At 37.8% G+C, this 14,368-nt stretch overlaps 1 protein-coding gene across 9 annotated transcripts in view; it reads right to left on the bottom strand.

Annotated features, from left to right (window-relative positions):
- The window catches only part of TPK1 (thiamin pyrophosphokinase 1), a 465,917-nt gene that overhangs the window by 322,118 nt on the left and 129,431 nt on the right, over positions 1 to 14,368 (bottom strand). For 2 of the 9 annotated variants that reach the window (XM_058179853.1, XM_058179858.1), the window contains one exon: positions 5,468 to 5,578. The exons of the other annotated variants lie outside the window; for them this stretch is intronic. The gene's annotated coding sequence lies outside the window, so the exon portion shown is untranslated. Of the gene's footprint in view, positions 1 to 5,467; positions 5,579 to 14,368 lie in introns of those variants that run through there. 9 annotated transcript variants of the gene reach the window in all.

Here is a 14,368-nt window from a genome sequence, read left to right as displayed (position 1 = left end):
ATCCTGGGATTAGAAAACTTACAACTCCGTCGACTTCGACATGACCTGTGTTTAAAACACAAAATCATCTATTGCAATATCCTTGCTATAAAAGACTACTTCAGCTTCAATCGCAATATTACAAGAGCAAAAAATAGATTCAAGCTAAATGTCAACCGCTTCAAACTTGATTGCAGAAAATATGACTTCTGTAACAGAGTTGTTAATGCTTGGAACTCATTACCTGACTCCATAGTCTCTACTCAAAATCCCAAAATCTTCAACCAAAAACTGTCTACTATTGACCTCACCCCATTTCTAAGAGGGCTATAAGGGGCGTGCATAAGAGCACAAAAGTGCCTACCGTTCCTGTCCTATTGTTCCCTTCATCATATCAAATTGATATAGTTAATGCATATTTTTATACATATATGTATATTTTCTTCAAAATATGTTGTTTTATCTATAACAATTGTTTGTGTATTCTGTTGTGACAAAAGAAATTAAAAAAAAAAGACAGACACAGACTTCAGAGGATAATTAGAACTGCAGAAAAAATAATTGCTACCAACCTGCCTTCCATTGAGGACCTGTATACTGCACGAGTCAAAAAGAGGGCCTTGAAAATATTTACAGACCCCTCACATCCTGGACATAAATTGTTTCAACTCCTACCCTCAGAACGATGCTACAGAGCACTGCACACCAAAACAACTAGACACAAGAACAGTTTGTTCCCGAATGCCATCACTCTGCTAAACAAATAATTCCCTCAACACTGTCAAAGTATTACTAAATCTACACTACTATTAATCTTCTCATCGTTCCCATCACCCATCTCCTTCCACTTATGACTAAATGACTATAACTTGCTTGTATCCTTACTATTTATATTGATATTATTTCCTGATTGCTTATTTATACCCTATGGTTATCATTAAGTGTTTTTTCTTAGAATTCTTGCTGAACATATCTTTTCTTCTATGTACACTGAGAGCATATGCACTAAGACAAATTCCTCTTGTGTCCAATCACACTTGGCCAATAAAGAATTCTATTCTATTCTCTTCTATTCTCTTCTATTCTCTTCTATTCAAGCAGATAAATGTTGAGACACGTTTATCATTGAAAGACTCTTAAGGTAGCTGGAGTGGAGAAGTATATGAGAAATCTTTAAGTAAAAGCTGATAAAAAAAGAAAATTCCTCCTACTCTATTTACTCTATCTATACCACAAATAGATATGACCCTCTCAATTTGGTTGTTAAATCAGAACTTGGGAAACACCAATTACTGGAGTTTCCTTTTCTCTGTATGAGGAGTCAAAGCACCATAATGATTCCCTGCCCCTTTTAGCTTCTTATGCTGCTGGGATTGAAATAACTGCTACCTCTTCAATAAATCTTTCTTCTTTGAGGGTGAGCAGAAACACAAAATGCAAAGGAATATGCAACAGACCTTACTCCCAGGCAATGCTTCCTAACTGCACAAACAGTAATTTCTCTCTTTGAATTTCCATCCATAAATAAAATTGTGGACCTTTTAGCACCAGCATTTGAATTGTTTGTGCAAAGGAAGGAACAATCTACAGATGAGATCTTCAAAACAGTAACAGTATAGTAAATTATCAATCTGATTTTGATCCCCCAAAGGATCAAAATCATCTAGGAATAGCTGCATACTTTAAACAAATGAGGCTGCATTACTGATCATACTTAAAAGAATTAATACTGGACACTGGTTACCAGAAAAGCTGTTGTTCAATCTCTTAGTCATAATCTTCAGTGACAACGTCATATGCTCAATATACATGCTATTGAATGACTTCCAAGCATGGCAGATCACAAAAGAATTATGTTGTGTTTTGATCAGTCCACAAATCTTTAAATGTCCTCCAAAATGAAATCTTTCCAGAGCTCTTCCCAATATATCAATTGAAAATATTTCATAATGAGAAAAGGAGTCAATTTCTCAGAAATTTGCATCAGGATGGATCTATGCTGCCTCTCACTATGGGCAGTGTGCCAAATGATGACAAAATAGCTCTTTATCACAGTGCTTGATAAGACAACTTACAAAAAAATACATCAAAATAACATGACAGGGTTGGAATTTTAGAACCAGCTTAATTAACCCTTGAAACCTTAGGACCAGACTTAATTGCTTCTTTCTTTCACTGTTCTACCAAACTGTGAATAGGAAGAAATATTGAAAAGACATAACAAACTTAAACAATCCCTAAACCATGATTGAGCTGGTGTATCTGGACTTCCTAGTTGATGGCTGCAATATTAAGAATTGCTATATACCTTCATGCCCCTGTAAATTGACAACTCTACAAAGTCAGGAAAATATGAAATGTCACAGCAAACTTGCAAGTCTAACTACTCAAAACCAAACTGAATCCTCATCAATATGCTATCATTCTTATCTAACGATCTGATACATCTTAATTTACTTGACAACTCATCTAAGTAGAATTAATTAAAAGGCCCATTCTACCACATCCCCACATCCCATATCCAAGGACTTTAATCCCTAGTTCCTACTGACATCGTAGCAACTAATACAAGATCTAGAATGTCATCTACTGATAACTGTATCAGAACCTCCAAAAACCTACTTACCTATCTAATGCATATAATACCTTAAACCAGGGGTCCCCAACCTTTTGGACCTCAGGGACCACTAAATTCATAATTTTAAATCCCGCAGACCACTAATATGATCTGCCTAATGACCGGCTGAGTGGGCATGGCTAGGTGGTCATGTGACTGGATGGGCATGGGTAATTTGATGTCACTCGCATTGAGGGATGCCTCACCGGCCTCTACTCACCCTCCCCTCCCAGCCACTCCTCGCCTGCCCGTTCAGGCTCCTTAGGGCCCCAACAGGAAGCAGTTGCTGGAGCTAAACAGCCACCACAAGAAAAAATTGGCAAAACAGCTGGCTCAGTTCAAATTGGATCTGGTTGAGAAGGAAGCTCAACAGAAGCACTTCACTGAGGACTACAAGCATAGGCTTTCCAAGCAGAGGGAAGACCTGTGGGAGTGCAAGGCCAGGTACCAGCACTTGGAGGCTCAGCGGGCTGAGATGGTCAGCCAATTCCAGGCCATGATGCAGGCCCACTGGAACAAGGCCCTCCGGCTCTTCATCACTAGAGGCACTCTCCTCCAGCCTTCACCCAAAGTCCTGCACCAGGAGGCTGAAGCCGATCCCAAGTTGGAATTTCTGCCCCCGTCTACCCCACACAAAAAGATCCCAAAGGGGGAGACTCTCTGCAGCAACACAACTGTTCTTTGTCTGTATCCATCTAGGGCCGTAGTTTGAGGACCCCTGATTGAGTGCAATATAAAAAATGCAAATATTTTTTCTGTGGACCACCAAAATTTTCTTGTGGACCACCAGTGACCATGGACCACTGGTTGGTGACCACTGCCTTAAACAACAAGGGGATCATCATGAATAATAATATTCAGCAGGAATTCTGGATCACCCAGGAAAAAGTTCCAGCTGTTGAGACTTTCTCATAGCAGTCAGAATGACATTATGCACCACAGTCTTCTTTCCCTTGTGTCCTGCAACATGACATGTTGGCCTAATAATTGATTCTGATTTCATATTTTTTTAACATAGACATGACACAGTACTCCTCCAAAATACTGGGTAATAGAAAAGAACAATCATCATAGATACAACTAATACCTACTGAGGGATAAGTATGAGTCTTATAGTATATATCAATACTGAGTCAAAAAACATGATTGATTTAAGTTCACTCCAAACGACAATTGGCAAACTAGAAAGTGATCACTTACCAAGCCAAATTTAGAAGCAGATCTAAAACAGAGCACTGTAAGCAGCAAACTAACCAGAGGAAATGTTAAGATCCATTGCACAGTAATGGTGATATATTTGGGAACTATCTTCTAAATATATTCAAATGCTGCTTTTCATTTGAAGTTGTTTTATAATTTTTCCACCATTGTCATATTGTCAGATATATTCTAAATCTTGTCTAAAAATCTTATAGAAGTTCCTCATTTTTGAAGGGTCAAAATACTAACCCTCTTGATTTTAGCCAATATTTTAAATAAGTTGGTATGGGAAGTCATTCCTCACAATACACTAAGCTCCTCTTTTTTCAAGGTAAGAAGTAAATCCAACTGATCTTAAAGGTAATCATAAATTATTACCTCCAAATAAATGAACGACACATTGTGTAAAAATGAAGCAGAATCCTTCACCAGCAGTGATGATGTGCTAAAGACTCTGGTTTTGCAAAACAGAAATAAATGAAGAGCCAGGGGTACCTTGTTAAAAGCAGAAAATGGTTACTGTCCAGTCACACCAAAAAGCTAGAAGGCTAACTGCAGCATTTCAGAGCAGCAATTAGCAATTTGGGATAAGTAGCAATCACATTCTGAAGGATGTGAAATGAATTTGATTAATAGCTTGGGTTGGTAGTTAGGCTGTTGGTTTGACTTCTGAGCCTGCCAATTTGGTTGCAAACGTTTCATCACCATTCGAGGAGACATTGTCAGTGTGTTTTGAGTTGTGCTTGTCTGTCAAACACATATCTTTAAATACCTTTTGGTGAGATGCAAAGTAGTTTGAATGTTGTTTGTTAGGATATTTCTGAGTCATGGTCTGATTTTGAACTGTTTGATTGGCTGGCTGTAATTGCTGAGCTATAGTTAGGTACCGTCTGTGAGATGCAGATTAGGATTAGACTCTAGGATTACACATCAATGGATGAAAAAAGCATATCCCTGTGTATAAGACATGATATACTTGGTATAGCTTTAAATGCTGCAATAGTAAGTGCTTTATAATTCAACATTTCTAGAAGGGATTCCAGAAATCAGGAATGTACGAGGTACCACAATAGAAGAACACTAATATATGATAGTATTGAGAAAAGTCATATTCTTAAATATTGAATTGAATAATAACAAAATGTTCATTTTAAAGTTCATGAAATAATGTATTGAATCTGGGAGAAATAATAATAAGAATGACTGCAGTAAATTGGACCTAAAGTAAACACAAATGAAGATATGCCAAAGTGGTCTGTCCAGAAAGAGATACAGGGGATCGTGATAATGGTAAACTGATAATGGTAAATGGTAAACTGGATCTTAAAATGTATTCCCAGTCAGGGAGTCCTCCTCTAAATGACTTATTAACCCATTCTTTCACAGGTATTTTCTTATCTAAACAGAAAAACAGAATGATTATGGGCAGACAAAAAAGCAATGAGACTGATAGTGACTTATGACTACCTGCCAACTCACTGACTCTATATCAGAAGCCTGACAGGGAGCATCAGAAATTACTCTTCCTCTTCAGCTTACACACATTCTGCCATTTTATTGGAGAGACGGGGAATTAGGAAGTGAAGAACTATACAGAAAAATACACCTCCACTCCCCATTCCAGAAAAGGGCTGACCAGTTGACATTTAGTAGTCCCCCAGCCAATCTTACCTTATCATAAGATCATAAGGCCTTGCCGCCAGTCAATTTGATTTAGATGTCATTGGAAGGCAGGAAAGAAGATGGGGATACACTTCTCCTCTCTTCCCTTTTGCACTACAACTACAGGTATTTAGGAAATGTGCAGTCAGGACGTTAAGTAATGCTGAAGAAGCCACAGTTTTGTCAAATGTAATCGTACAGGAATTACGGTCCCACATAGCCCATTTCAAATATGTTGATTCAAAAATATTACTCTATTATGCATTGTTTTGCTTAATCGAAGATTACAAAGAATCAGATACAAGAGTTTTAGTAGAATATAGATTATCGGGCATTGGACTTCACCAGAACTTAAAGAATTCTAAGTACAGCATCAATTTTACGGTTGTAGGATTTTTCTAAAAGAAGCAACACATCCTCAGATGCTGTTATATGAGTTACAGAGAGCAGACATAGAATCAAAAAGCTAAACAGACTAATTGGATCGTGTTGAAAGTTGCATGAATAAATAATGCTACTTAGAAAAGAGCATGTGAGGAAGTTGGTTTCTTTGTAGAAGTTGAATCTATCTGTATTATAGGGAGTAATGGTATGTTCCTTGCAATAAAAGAGTTTTATTAAAATTCTATTTTGTTTCAAGCCAGAGATGAGTGCATACAGTTCTTCATAAAAACAGCCATCCTTCTCGTGTGATTCTTCCTCATAAATGAACCACATGCTGATATGGATTGCCTATCTTGCCTCTCTTTCAAATGTTTGCAAGCACCAGTTTTAATCAAAATGCCAAAAGCAATGGTCTAATAGGGCAGCACAACTTTTGCCCTTACCAGACCTGCATGTGTTGACATAATGCACGTACAAAAATGGAGGCTCTTGCATCAGAGCAGCACAGTACTGCTTTCATCCTTTCTCTCCATCCTATAAACACCTTGTCACTTTCTAGGAAGCAAAGTTTTATTAAAAGACAGGAGTAATCAAACATATACTTAGAGCTAGGCTTTGGTTATCAGACTATAATCTAAAGCACACCCCTATAAGCCCCACAGAAGACAAGGAGAATTATTTCTATCATATTTACTAGAAAGACAGTCCTGCTCAAATCTACAGAGTTAAAACCTTAGCAAATAAAACATTACTATACAGCATTACAATACAGCATCTTCAAGCTGATGTTCATTTATTTTAGACATAAGCCCTAGAAACATCCGTGAACTCCCTTCCTAGTAATCACTCTTAAAATGAGGCTACATAATTTTCCACTTTTATTTAGTTAATTTTTAAGCAGTACCTTTAGTTATTTTTCCTCCCTGTTACTTTTTTATCTCTGGATTTTGAACTTTTTATTGTACCTTATGGAGCTTTATTTGATGCATTTTCTATGCCAGCCAGTGTTGGGCAAGAGATATAATACCTAAGAACTAGAGTTAAAAATGAATGTAATAAACTATTATTAGTAAGCACCTATTCCTTGCTTGCCTTTCCATATGGGAATACATTCAGTCTTTAAAAAAGGAACTTTTTAACAGCAAGAAATAACATGTAACTATCCCATAATAGTCACCAAGAGTACAGTTTACTATTGTTGAATTCTAGGAAAAACACAGCTTAATTTACAGCATTATTCAGTCCCAAACTATGTACTTAAAATAGCTAAACCACCAGTAAAGAAAAAAATATATCTGGGCATAAGAAACATCCCCCTTGAAGCATCCCCCTCAAGGCTCACATATTTAGAAGTAAATCCAAAGCTTCTCTCTATTACCTATATTTTGAAAATAAACATTGGCCAAAAATCCAAACTGGAATGCCACAAATTTAACCGCTTAAACTGAAGTATATAAAAATACAACTAATTAGTACATTAATAATATCTGTACAAGCAGTATTATTTAACCTGTAATCATATACATATCACTTGGGAACAATGAGTTCTGAGTAGGCATTTGTGGCATGGATTTGTGGAATGAATTTATTAAAGCAAATGAATTCTGAAAATAGCAGAAATGAACCAGATTACGAATAGGAAAAATCTATACTCACAAAAGCTCTGTAATTGTTTATCAGCCTATTGTTTGCAAGGAGTTTCCAGGGTTCTGTGCAGTACTTAAAGAATTATACAATTATAAAAACTCTATGTCAGAATTGTCATGCTGAAATAAATAATGATGGTACAATCAATAAAGTTTTGTGTTTTAAAGGAATACATATTTAGAAGCACTAAAGGTGGTATGATGGAAGCAGGTGTGTGTGGGTATACATATACATATATGTAGGTCTTTGGTTATTCGGATTTTCTCCCGCGTAAAATTGGAAGTGTCTTGGCGACGTTTCGATGAAATCGTTCGTCATCTTCAGGCTTCAGCTTTGTGCTTCTGGGAGCAATGTGTGGTTGCAGCTGTTTCTTCCTTCCAGCTGTTTCCTTCTTCCAGCTGCAACCACACATTGCTCCCAGAAGCACGAAGCTGAAGCCTGAAGATGACGAATGAGACTTCGTCGAAACGTCGCCAAGACACTTCCAATTTTACGCGGGAGAAAACCCGAATAACCAAAGACCTACATACAAACACCCGCGAAAACCTCAGAAAACATATACATATATATATATATATATTGTAATAATCACACACATACACCCCTTTAAAAAGCAAGATTTATGAAATTTGCAAATCTATAAGAAAATATGACCAAATGTGATGTTTCCTTCAGACTAAAGGAATTACCAAAATTAAGAAGCTGGGGTCAAGGGCCATATAGCTCTACAACTGACCCCATCCCAGGGTGGGATGAGAAGTGCAAGGAAGTGCAAGATCTATTTCACAGAAAAAAGCCAGGAAAAGCTCCAGGCCCAGACAAAATAACTCCTTCTTGCTTAAAAGTCTGTGCTGACCAATTGGCCCCCATCTTCACCTGTATCTTCATAAATCAATATAGATGTGCTATGTTCCTTCTTGCTTCAAACGCTCTACTATCATCCCAGTGCAAAAGAAGCCCACCATCAAAGAACTGAATTACTAGAGACCAGTTGCTCTAACATCTGTAGTCATGAAAATCTTTGAAAGGCTAGTGCTGCCCCACTTGAAAACCACCATGGAGCCGCTGATAGACCCCTTGCAATTTGCATACTGAGCAAATAGATCAACAGATGATGCTGGTAATATGGCTCTGCACTACATCCTACAACATCTTGAATCTCCAAAAACCTATGCAAAGGTCCTCTTGTAGACTTTAATTCAGCATTCAATACCATCATTCCAGACATTCTTCTAACTAAGCTAAACCAGCTACCTGAACACACTTGTAAGTAGATCATAAGCTTCCTAACAAACAGGAAGCAGCAGGTGAAGCTAAGCAGAATCACATCAGATACCTACAACAGTACACCCCTGCCCATGTGCTCTCCCACTTCTCTTCTCTCTGTATACTAATGACTGAATCTCTAACAATCCATCTGTTAAACTACCGAAGTTTCCAAATGACACAACAGTGATCAGTCTCATTTAAGACATTGTTGAATCCGCATACAGACGGGAGGTTGAACGACTAGCCTCGTGGTGCGACTGAAACAATCTGAACACACTCAAAACTATAGAAATGGGTGGTATACTTTAGGAGAAATCCTTCCATACTTCCACCTCTCACAATACTAGACAACACAGTGTCAACAATAGAAACCTTCAAATTTCTAGGTTCTACCATATCACAAGATCTAAAATGGACAGCTAACATCAAAAACATCATCAAAAAAGCACAACAAAGAATGTTCTTTCTGCGCCAACTCAGTAAGCTCAAACTGCACAAGGAGCTGCTGATCCAGTTCTACAGAGGAAATATTGAGTCTCTCATCTACACCTCTATAACTGTCTGGTTCGGTTCTGCAACCCAACAAGAAAAACACAGACTTCAGAGGATAATTAGAACTGCAGAAAAAATAATTGCTACCAACCTGCCTTCCATTGAGGACCTGTATACTGCACGAATCAAGAAGAGGGCCTTGAAAATACTTACAGATCCCTCACATCCTGGACATAAATTGTTTCAACTCCTACCCTCAAAACGACGCTATAGAGCACTGCACACCAGAACAACTAGACACAAGAACAGTTTCTTCCTGAACACCATCGCTCTGTTAAATAAATAATTCCTTCAACACTGTCAAACTATTTACTAAATCTGCACTACTATTAATCTTCTCATTGTTCCCATCTCCTTCCACTTATGACTGTACGACTGTAACTTTGTTGCTTACATTTTATATTGATGTTGTTTCCTGATTGCTTATTTGTACCTTATGACTATCATTAAGTGTTGTAAGTGTTGTACCTTAATGAAGGTATCTTTTCTTTTATGTACACTGAGAGCATATGCACCAAGACAAATTCCTTGTGTGTCCAATCACTTGGCCAATAAAAAATTCTATTCTATTCTACTCTACTCTACTCTATTCTATTCTACTCTATTCATTGAAGACCTTGATCCTGGCACAGAATATGGTTCAAGTTTCTCTCTTTTGTTGAATAAACCCAATTCATTACAAAATCTAGTCTTGAAATAATGGCAATTGCACCAGGGTGAAATGTTCCCGGTTCACACTGGCTCGGCCAGTCCGGTAGCAATGGCAGCTGGTGGTTCGGAGAACCAGTAGCAAAAATCCCTGCCCCCGCTCCCTGCCCCTGCTAAGCCGCTCCATCATCAGAGGTTGGGGGGTTTTTTTTACTTTTAAAAGCAGTTTTTCTTCAGCCAAAAACATGCCTTTAAAAGTAAAAAAAAAGCCTTTAATGATACTGTGGCTCAGCTGAGATCATCAGAACCCTTTAAACTTTTTTTTAACAACCTCTTCGGCTGAAGAGTTGTAAAAAAGATTTTAAAAGGCTCCTCTGGTGATCCCAGCTGAGTTCCTCACCACCAGAACCTTAAAAAACATGTTTTCTATAAGCTATTCAGCCAAAGAGCTTGTTAAAACAATTATTTTAAGAGATTCTGGGCTGCTATGAGGCAACTTCAGCTGGGATCGTCAGAGGAGTCTTTTAAAATCTTTTTTTTCCTCTTGCAATCCCAGATGAGTTGCGTCATCATCACAGGCTTTTAAAATCATTTTAACAACCTCCTACAACAGTCCCCACCCATGCCCACCCAATGTCCCGTCCCCACTTGCCTTATTGCTGCTTCTTTCGGGCTTGCAAAGCCATGCTTTACATCAGTTGCATCAGCTAGCAACTGAATCCGCCTGCCTGCAATCCATTTCCTCAGTGAGCAACTCAATCTGCCTGCTTTGCTGGCTGAGGAACTCTGGGAATTGAAGTCCACAAAACTTAAAGTTATTAAGGTTGGAGACCCCTGATCTAAAAAATATAAATAAAATAAAATAATAAAATAAAATATTTGTGCAGCTGAGATTTGGTGTGTTTCTGTAGTGTTTCACTCTAACTATACAAACACATAAAATCTCACAAAGCTGTGTGTGACATTTTGTGTGTGTGAGAGAGAGAGTGAGTCATTTGTGTTGTGTTGTGTGTGTGTAAAGTGTGAAAGTTGGTTTTTGACCTTTTTGTGGCTGTGTGAGGTTTCTGCTTGTTGCAGGGGCCATTTTGGGTGAAGTGCAGCTGCTTTTACATTGTGTGCGAGTCAGTTGTGTTGTGTTGTATGTGTGTGTAAAGTGTGAAAGTTGGGTTTTTGGTACCTCTTATTGTTTTGTATACTTTGTTTATTATTTTTATTATTTATTGTTATTGGCCATGCCCACCCAGTCATCTGACCACGGCCGCCAATTAAGCCATGGTCACAGAACCGGTAGGGAAAATTTTTAGATTTCACCCCTGAATTGCACTATATGACACAGAACATTAAACAAAGGAAGAGTATGAGACTGCAAGGTTGGCAACTGTGGGCAGAATAGGGCCTGCTATATAAGGTGTGTTTTAGTCATACAAAATAAGAGGAAATATTCAGTTCAATAGGCAGACCGTTGGAAATAAATTTACAACCATCCATCTTATTGACTCATGCTTGGAAATTGGTCCAAATTGGTCTGAATCCCTGACTCATAAACTCAGGGCTGCCTAGTATCCATTTTCTCTTCCATCTCAACTATTTATGACCCATGGATCAGACTAGGCTTTCTCTCTTAGTTAATCAACCTAGTGGTCCAACTTACATGCCAATGTTTTGGCTCTGTCTGACATTAATCTGATAATCACAGGTCAGAACAGAATAAGTTAAATGACATACATAAACAGCAAATGCTCTATATACAATTCTGTTGTCCATGAAAAATAAAAATAAAAATATTATCTAGTTTGAAAGTGGGTATGACAAAAAACAAAACAACATGGCTGTCAGTTTTAAAAATAAATTAAAGCCAAACCTGATTTTTTTGATAGGTATACTTCTAATTTGTAACATATCATTTAGGAAGAGTGTCAATAAATAATTATAATTGTTCTTGTTTTTTTATACCTCTGAAAAACATTCAAAATGTTTTGTGCATATAAGAGTAATACAAGTGTATTTGTGTGTGTTTCACTTAAATAGCAAACACATAAATATCTGTCACATCTATATTTTATTTTAACATAGTGGTCACAATTAAATAAAATATACAAAATGATAAAACCAAACAGGAGTCTGCCAAATGCAGAAGAAGGCCTAGGTTCAGAGGTATCTTATAAATTAAATTAAATTAAATTAGATTTAAATTAAATTAGATTAAAACAGAAACAGAAATTTCATGGAGCGAAGTAGAACCAAGGTCCTTGCTTTAGTAATTGTCCTGTGACTATTGCCCAACTTTTGTCCAACAACATTATTAGAAGCTAGAACTGCTCCAAACATTACAAGAGACAGTCAGGAATAAAACAGAAGTATCACAACTAAATACTTGAGTCTCAACTAATGTACTTAGGAATCTGTAAAATAATATATATACCCTGTGACACTCTGTAGAACTGAAAGTTGAACTTTCATGAGTCACGGTAAGAGCAGTTCTCCTCCACGTGCCAGCAGAGGGGGCTGTGGGGGGGAGAGATGGGATGGACGCCTCCTACAGCATCCTGCTGGCCAAAACTTTGCATTTCCAGCCTGATGGCCTCCTGCACTTTACCAGCCAAAACATGGCACGGGGGGTTGTGCGCAGCTCCCCCATGTCTCGTTTTCACCTGCTACGGCCTCCTGCAGCACTCTGCTGGCCGAAAATGAGCCATGCAACCCATTTTTGGCCAGCAGAGGCACCTTTGACATTTCCCAGCCGGCTGGATATAAGCAGATCTGGCCCAGATCTGGCCCACATCCCTGTCCTAGAGAGATACATGTAGTAGTCTCTAGGTTTTTGCAGCCAAAAACTTGAAGACTCCCTAAGTTCTCAATACAAGTATTGAATAATGGCAAAGGAGATACAGAATTTAGTCTTTCCTCATCCACAGAAGCTCCTTGGGCCACTTTCTCTCTCTCAGGCCAGACTGCCTAAGTGGGGGTTGCTATAGGGAGAGAACAGATGAAGAAAACTTTTGACTCCCCCCCCCAAAATAAGCAGAAGACCCCTTTTGTTTATTTGACAATGGCCCTGAAAGAAATAATATTTAAACTTTTCTCTAAATTGTTATCTAAATTATACATTCTAATCAAATTATTTTTAAAACAAAGGTGCAATCAGTATTACCTATCTCTTCCTTCAAGTAGGCAACCTAGTCCTTTTATCTTCTTGAAAACTTTGGGTTAGACTGATAAGACACTTAATCAACATTACCAATATTGTTGAGACTTCCAGTGGCTCCGCTCTCTCCGAAGGATGCCCTAAGGGCACCCGGGCTAGGATTCTGTAAAAAAGCTGGCGAAAACAGCGAATATCAGCTGTTCGCCAGCTGAAAGTACTTTCCCCGGTAAAGGGGAAGGGAAAGAGCAGAAGAGGAAAAGGTAGAACTCTCTAGAGGCCCCGCTTGGGGAACTCGAAGGGGAAAGTTCCCTGGAAATCCCTCTGCAGCAGCTCCAGATCCAGTGTGTCTCTGCTTCATGCAGAAAGAGAAGAGAGCGACCACTTCTGCTTCAAGTGATTGTTATGGATATTTATAAGCAGACAGAATAAACACAGGAGATTAGTCATTTAAATTGCAAGTATTAAATCTGACTTCTATTTTTTTTAAAACTTTTTTTTCTTCTTTCATCTACAATCAACATAATGAAATAAAATGGTGTTTACTTGCTGAGAAAGTGAAAGTAAATGGAGACTTTATCTTATTGTGCTGGACTGTGGACTGTTGGATTATTTTAGTTTGTTTAAGTATTTTATAAGGGGATTCTCAGCAAGAACTTTGCCATGAAGGTTCTTTCAGAAGAATGGATTCGTGACTTTATACAGGATTATACAGAAAGAATGTATTTAATTATTCAAAAATACCAATTGATAAAAAATGGAGACGTTTTGGATGAGAGCTTGGAGGAAATTAACCAGTGTAATCAGGACTTGGAAAATGGAATGGAGGAGATACAAACAAAAGTGGATAAATATGAAGATATGATTGTGAATAAACAAGTTGATGCAAAGAAGCTTTTTTAAAAAAGTTTGGATGAAATGCCTGAATTTGTGCTACAGGAGGCTGTCCCCCGAAACGGAAAAATTCATGCTTTCCAAGAGTTCTCTTTTCGGACTGATGGAATATACGGCAGTAACTTGTGGATTTTTGGACATAAGGAACTACTAGGAAATATTGTGACTGACTTTTCAAAAGGAGTAATGAAGGAAAGACAGAAACTAATGCATCAAAAAAAAATGGCAAGAGACAAAAGTATTATCCTTGAAAGAATTTTTTTTTTGAAATATTAACAGATAAAAATATTAGCGTCCCTGAAAGACAATACGTGAGGAAGATCTGGAAGAAATGGGTTGATTATATGTTTTATATCTATCATAAAAGACTAGAT

Source organism: Ahaetulla prasina, chromosome 4, assembly GCF_028640845.1.
Source record: "Ahaetulla prasina isolate Xishuangbanna chromosome 4, ASM2864084v1, whole genome shotgun sequence".
NCBI classification, from domain to species: domain Eukaryota; kingdom Metazoa; phylum Chordata; class Lepidosauria; order Squamata; family Colubridae; genus Ahaetulla; species Ahaetulla prasina.
The sequence above is the reverse complement of the archived record's forward strand: the minus strand, read 5'-3'. Positions and strand labels throughout refer to the sequence as shown.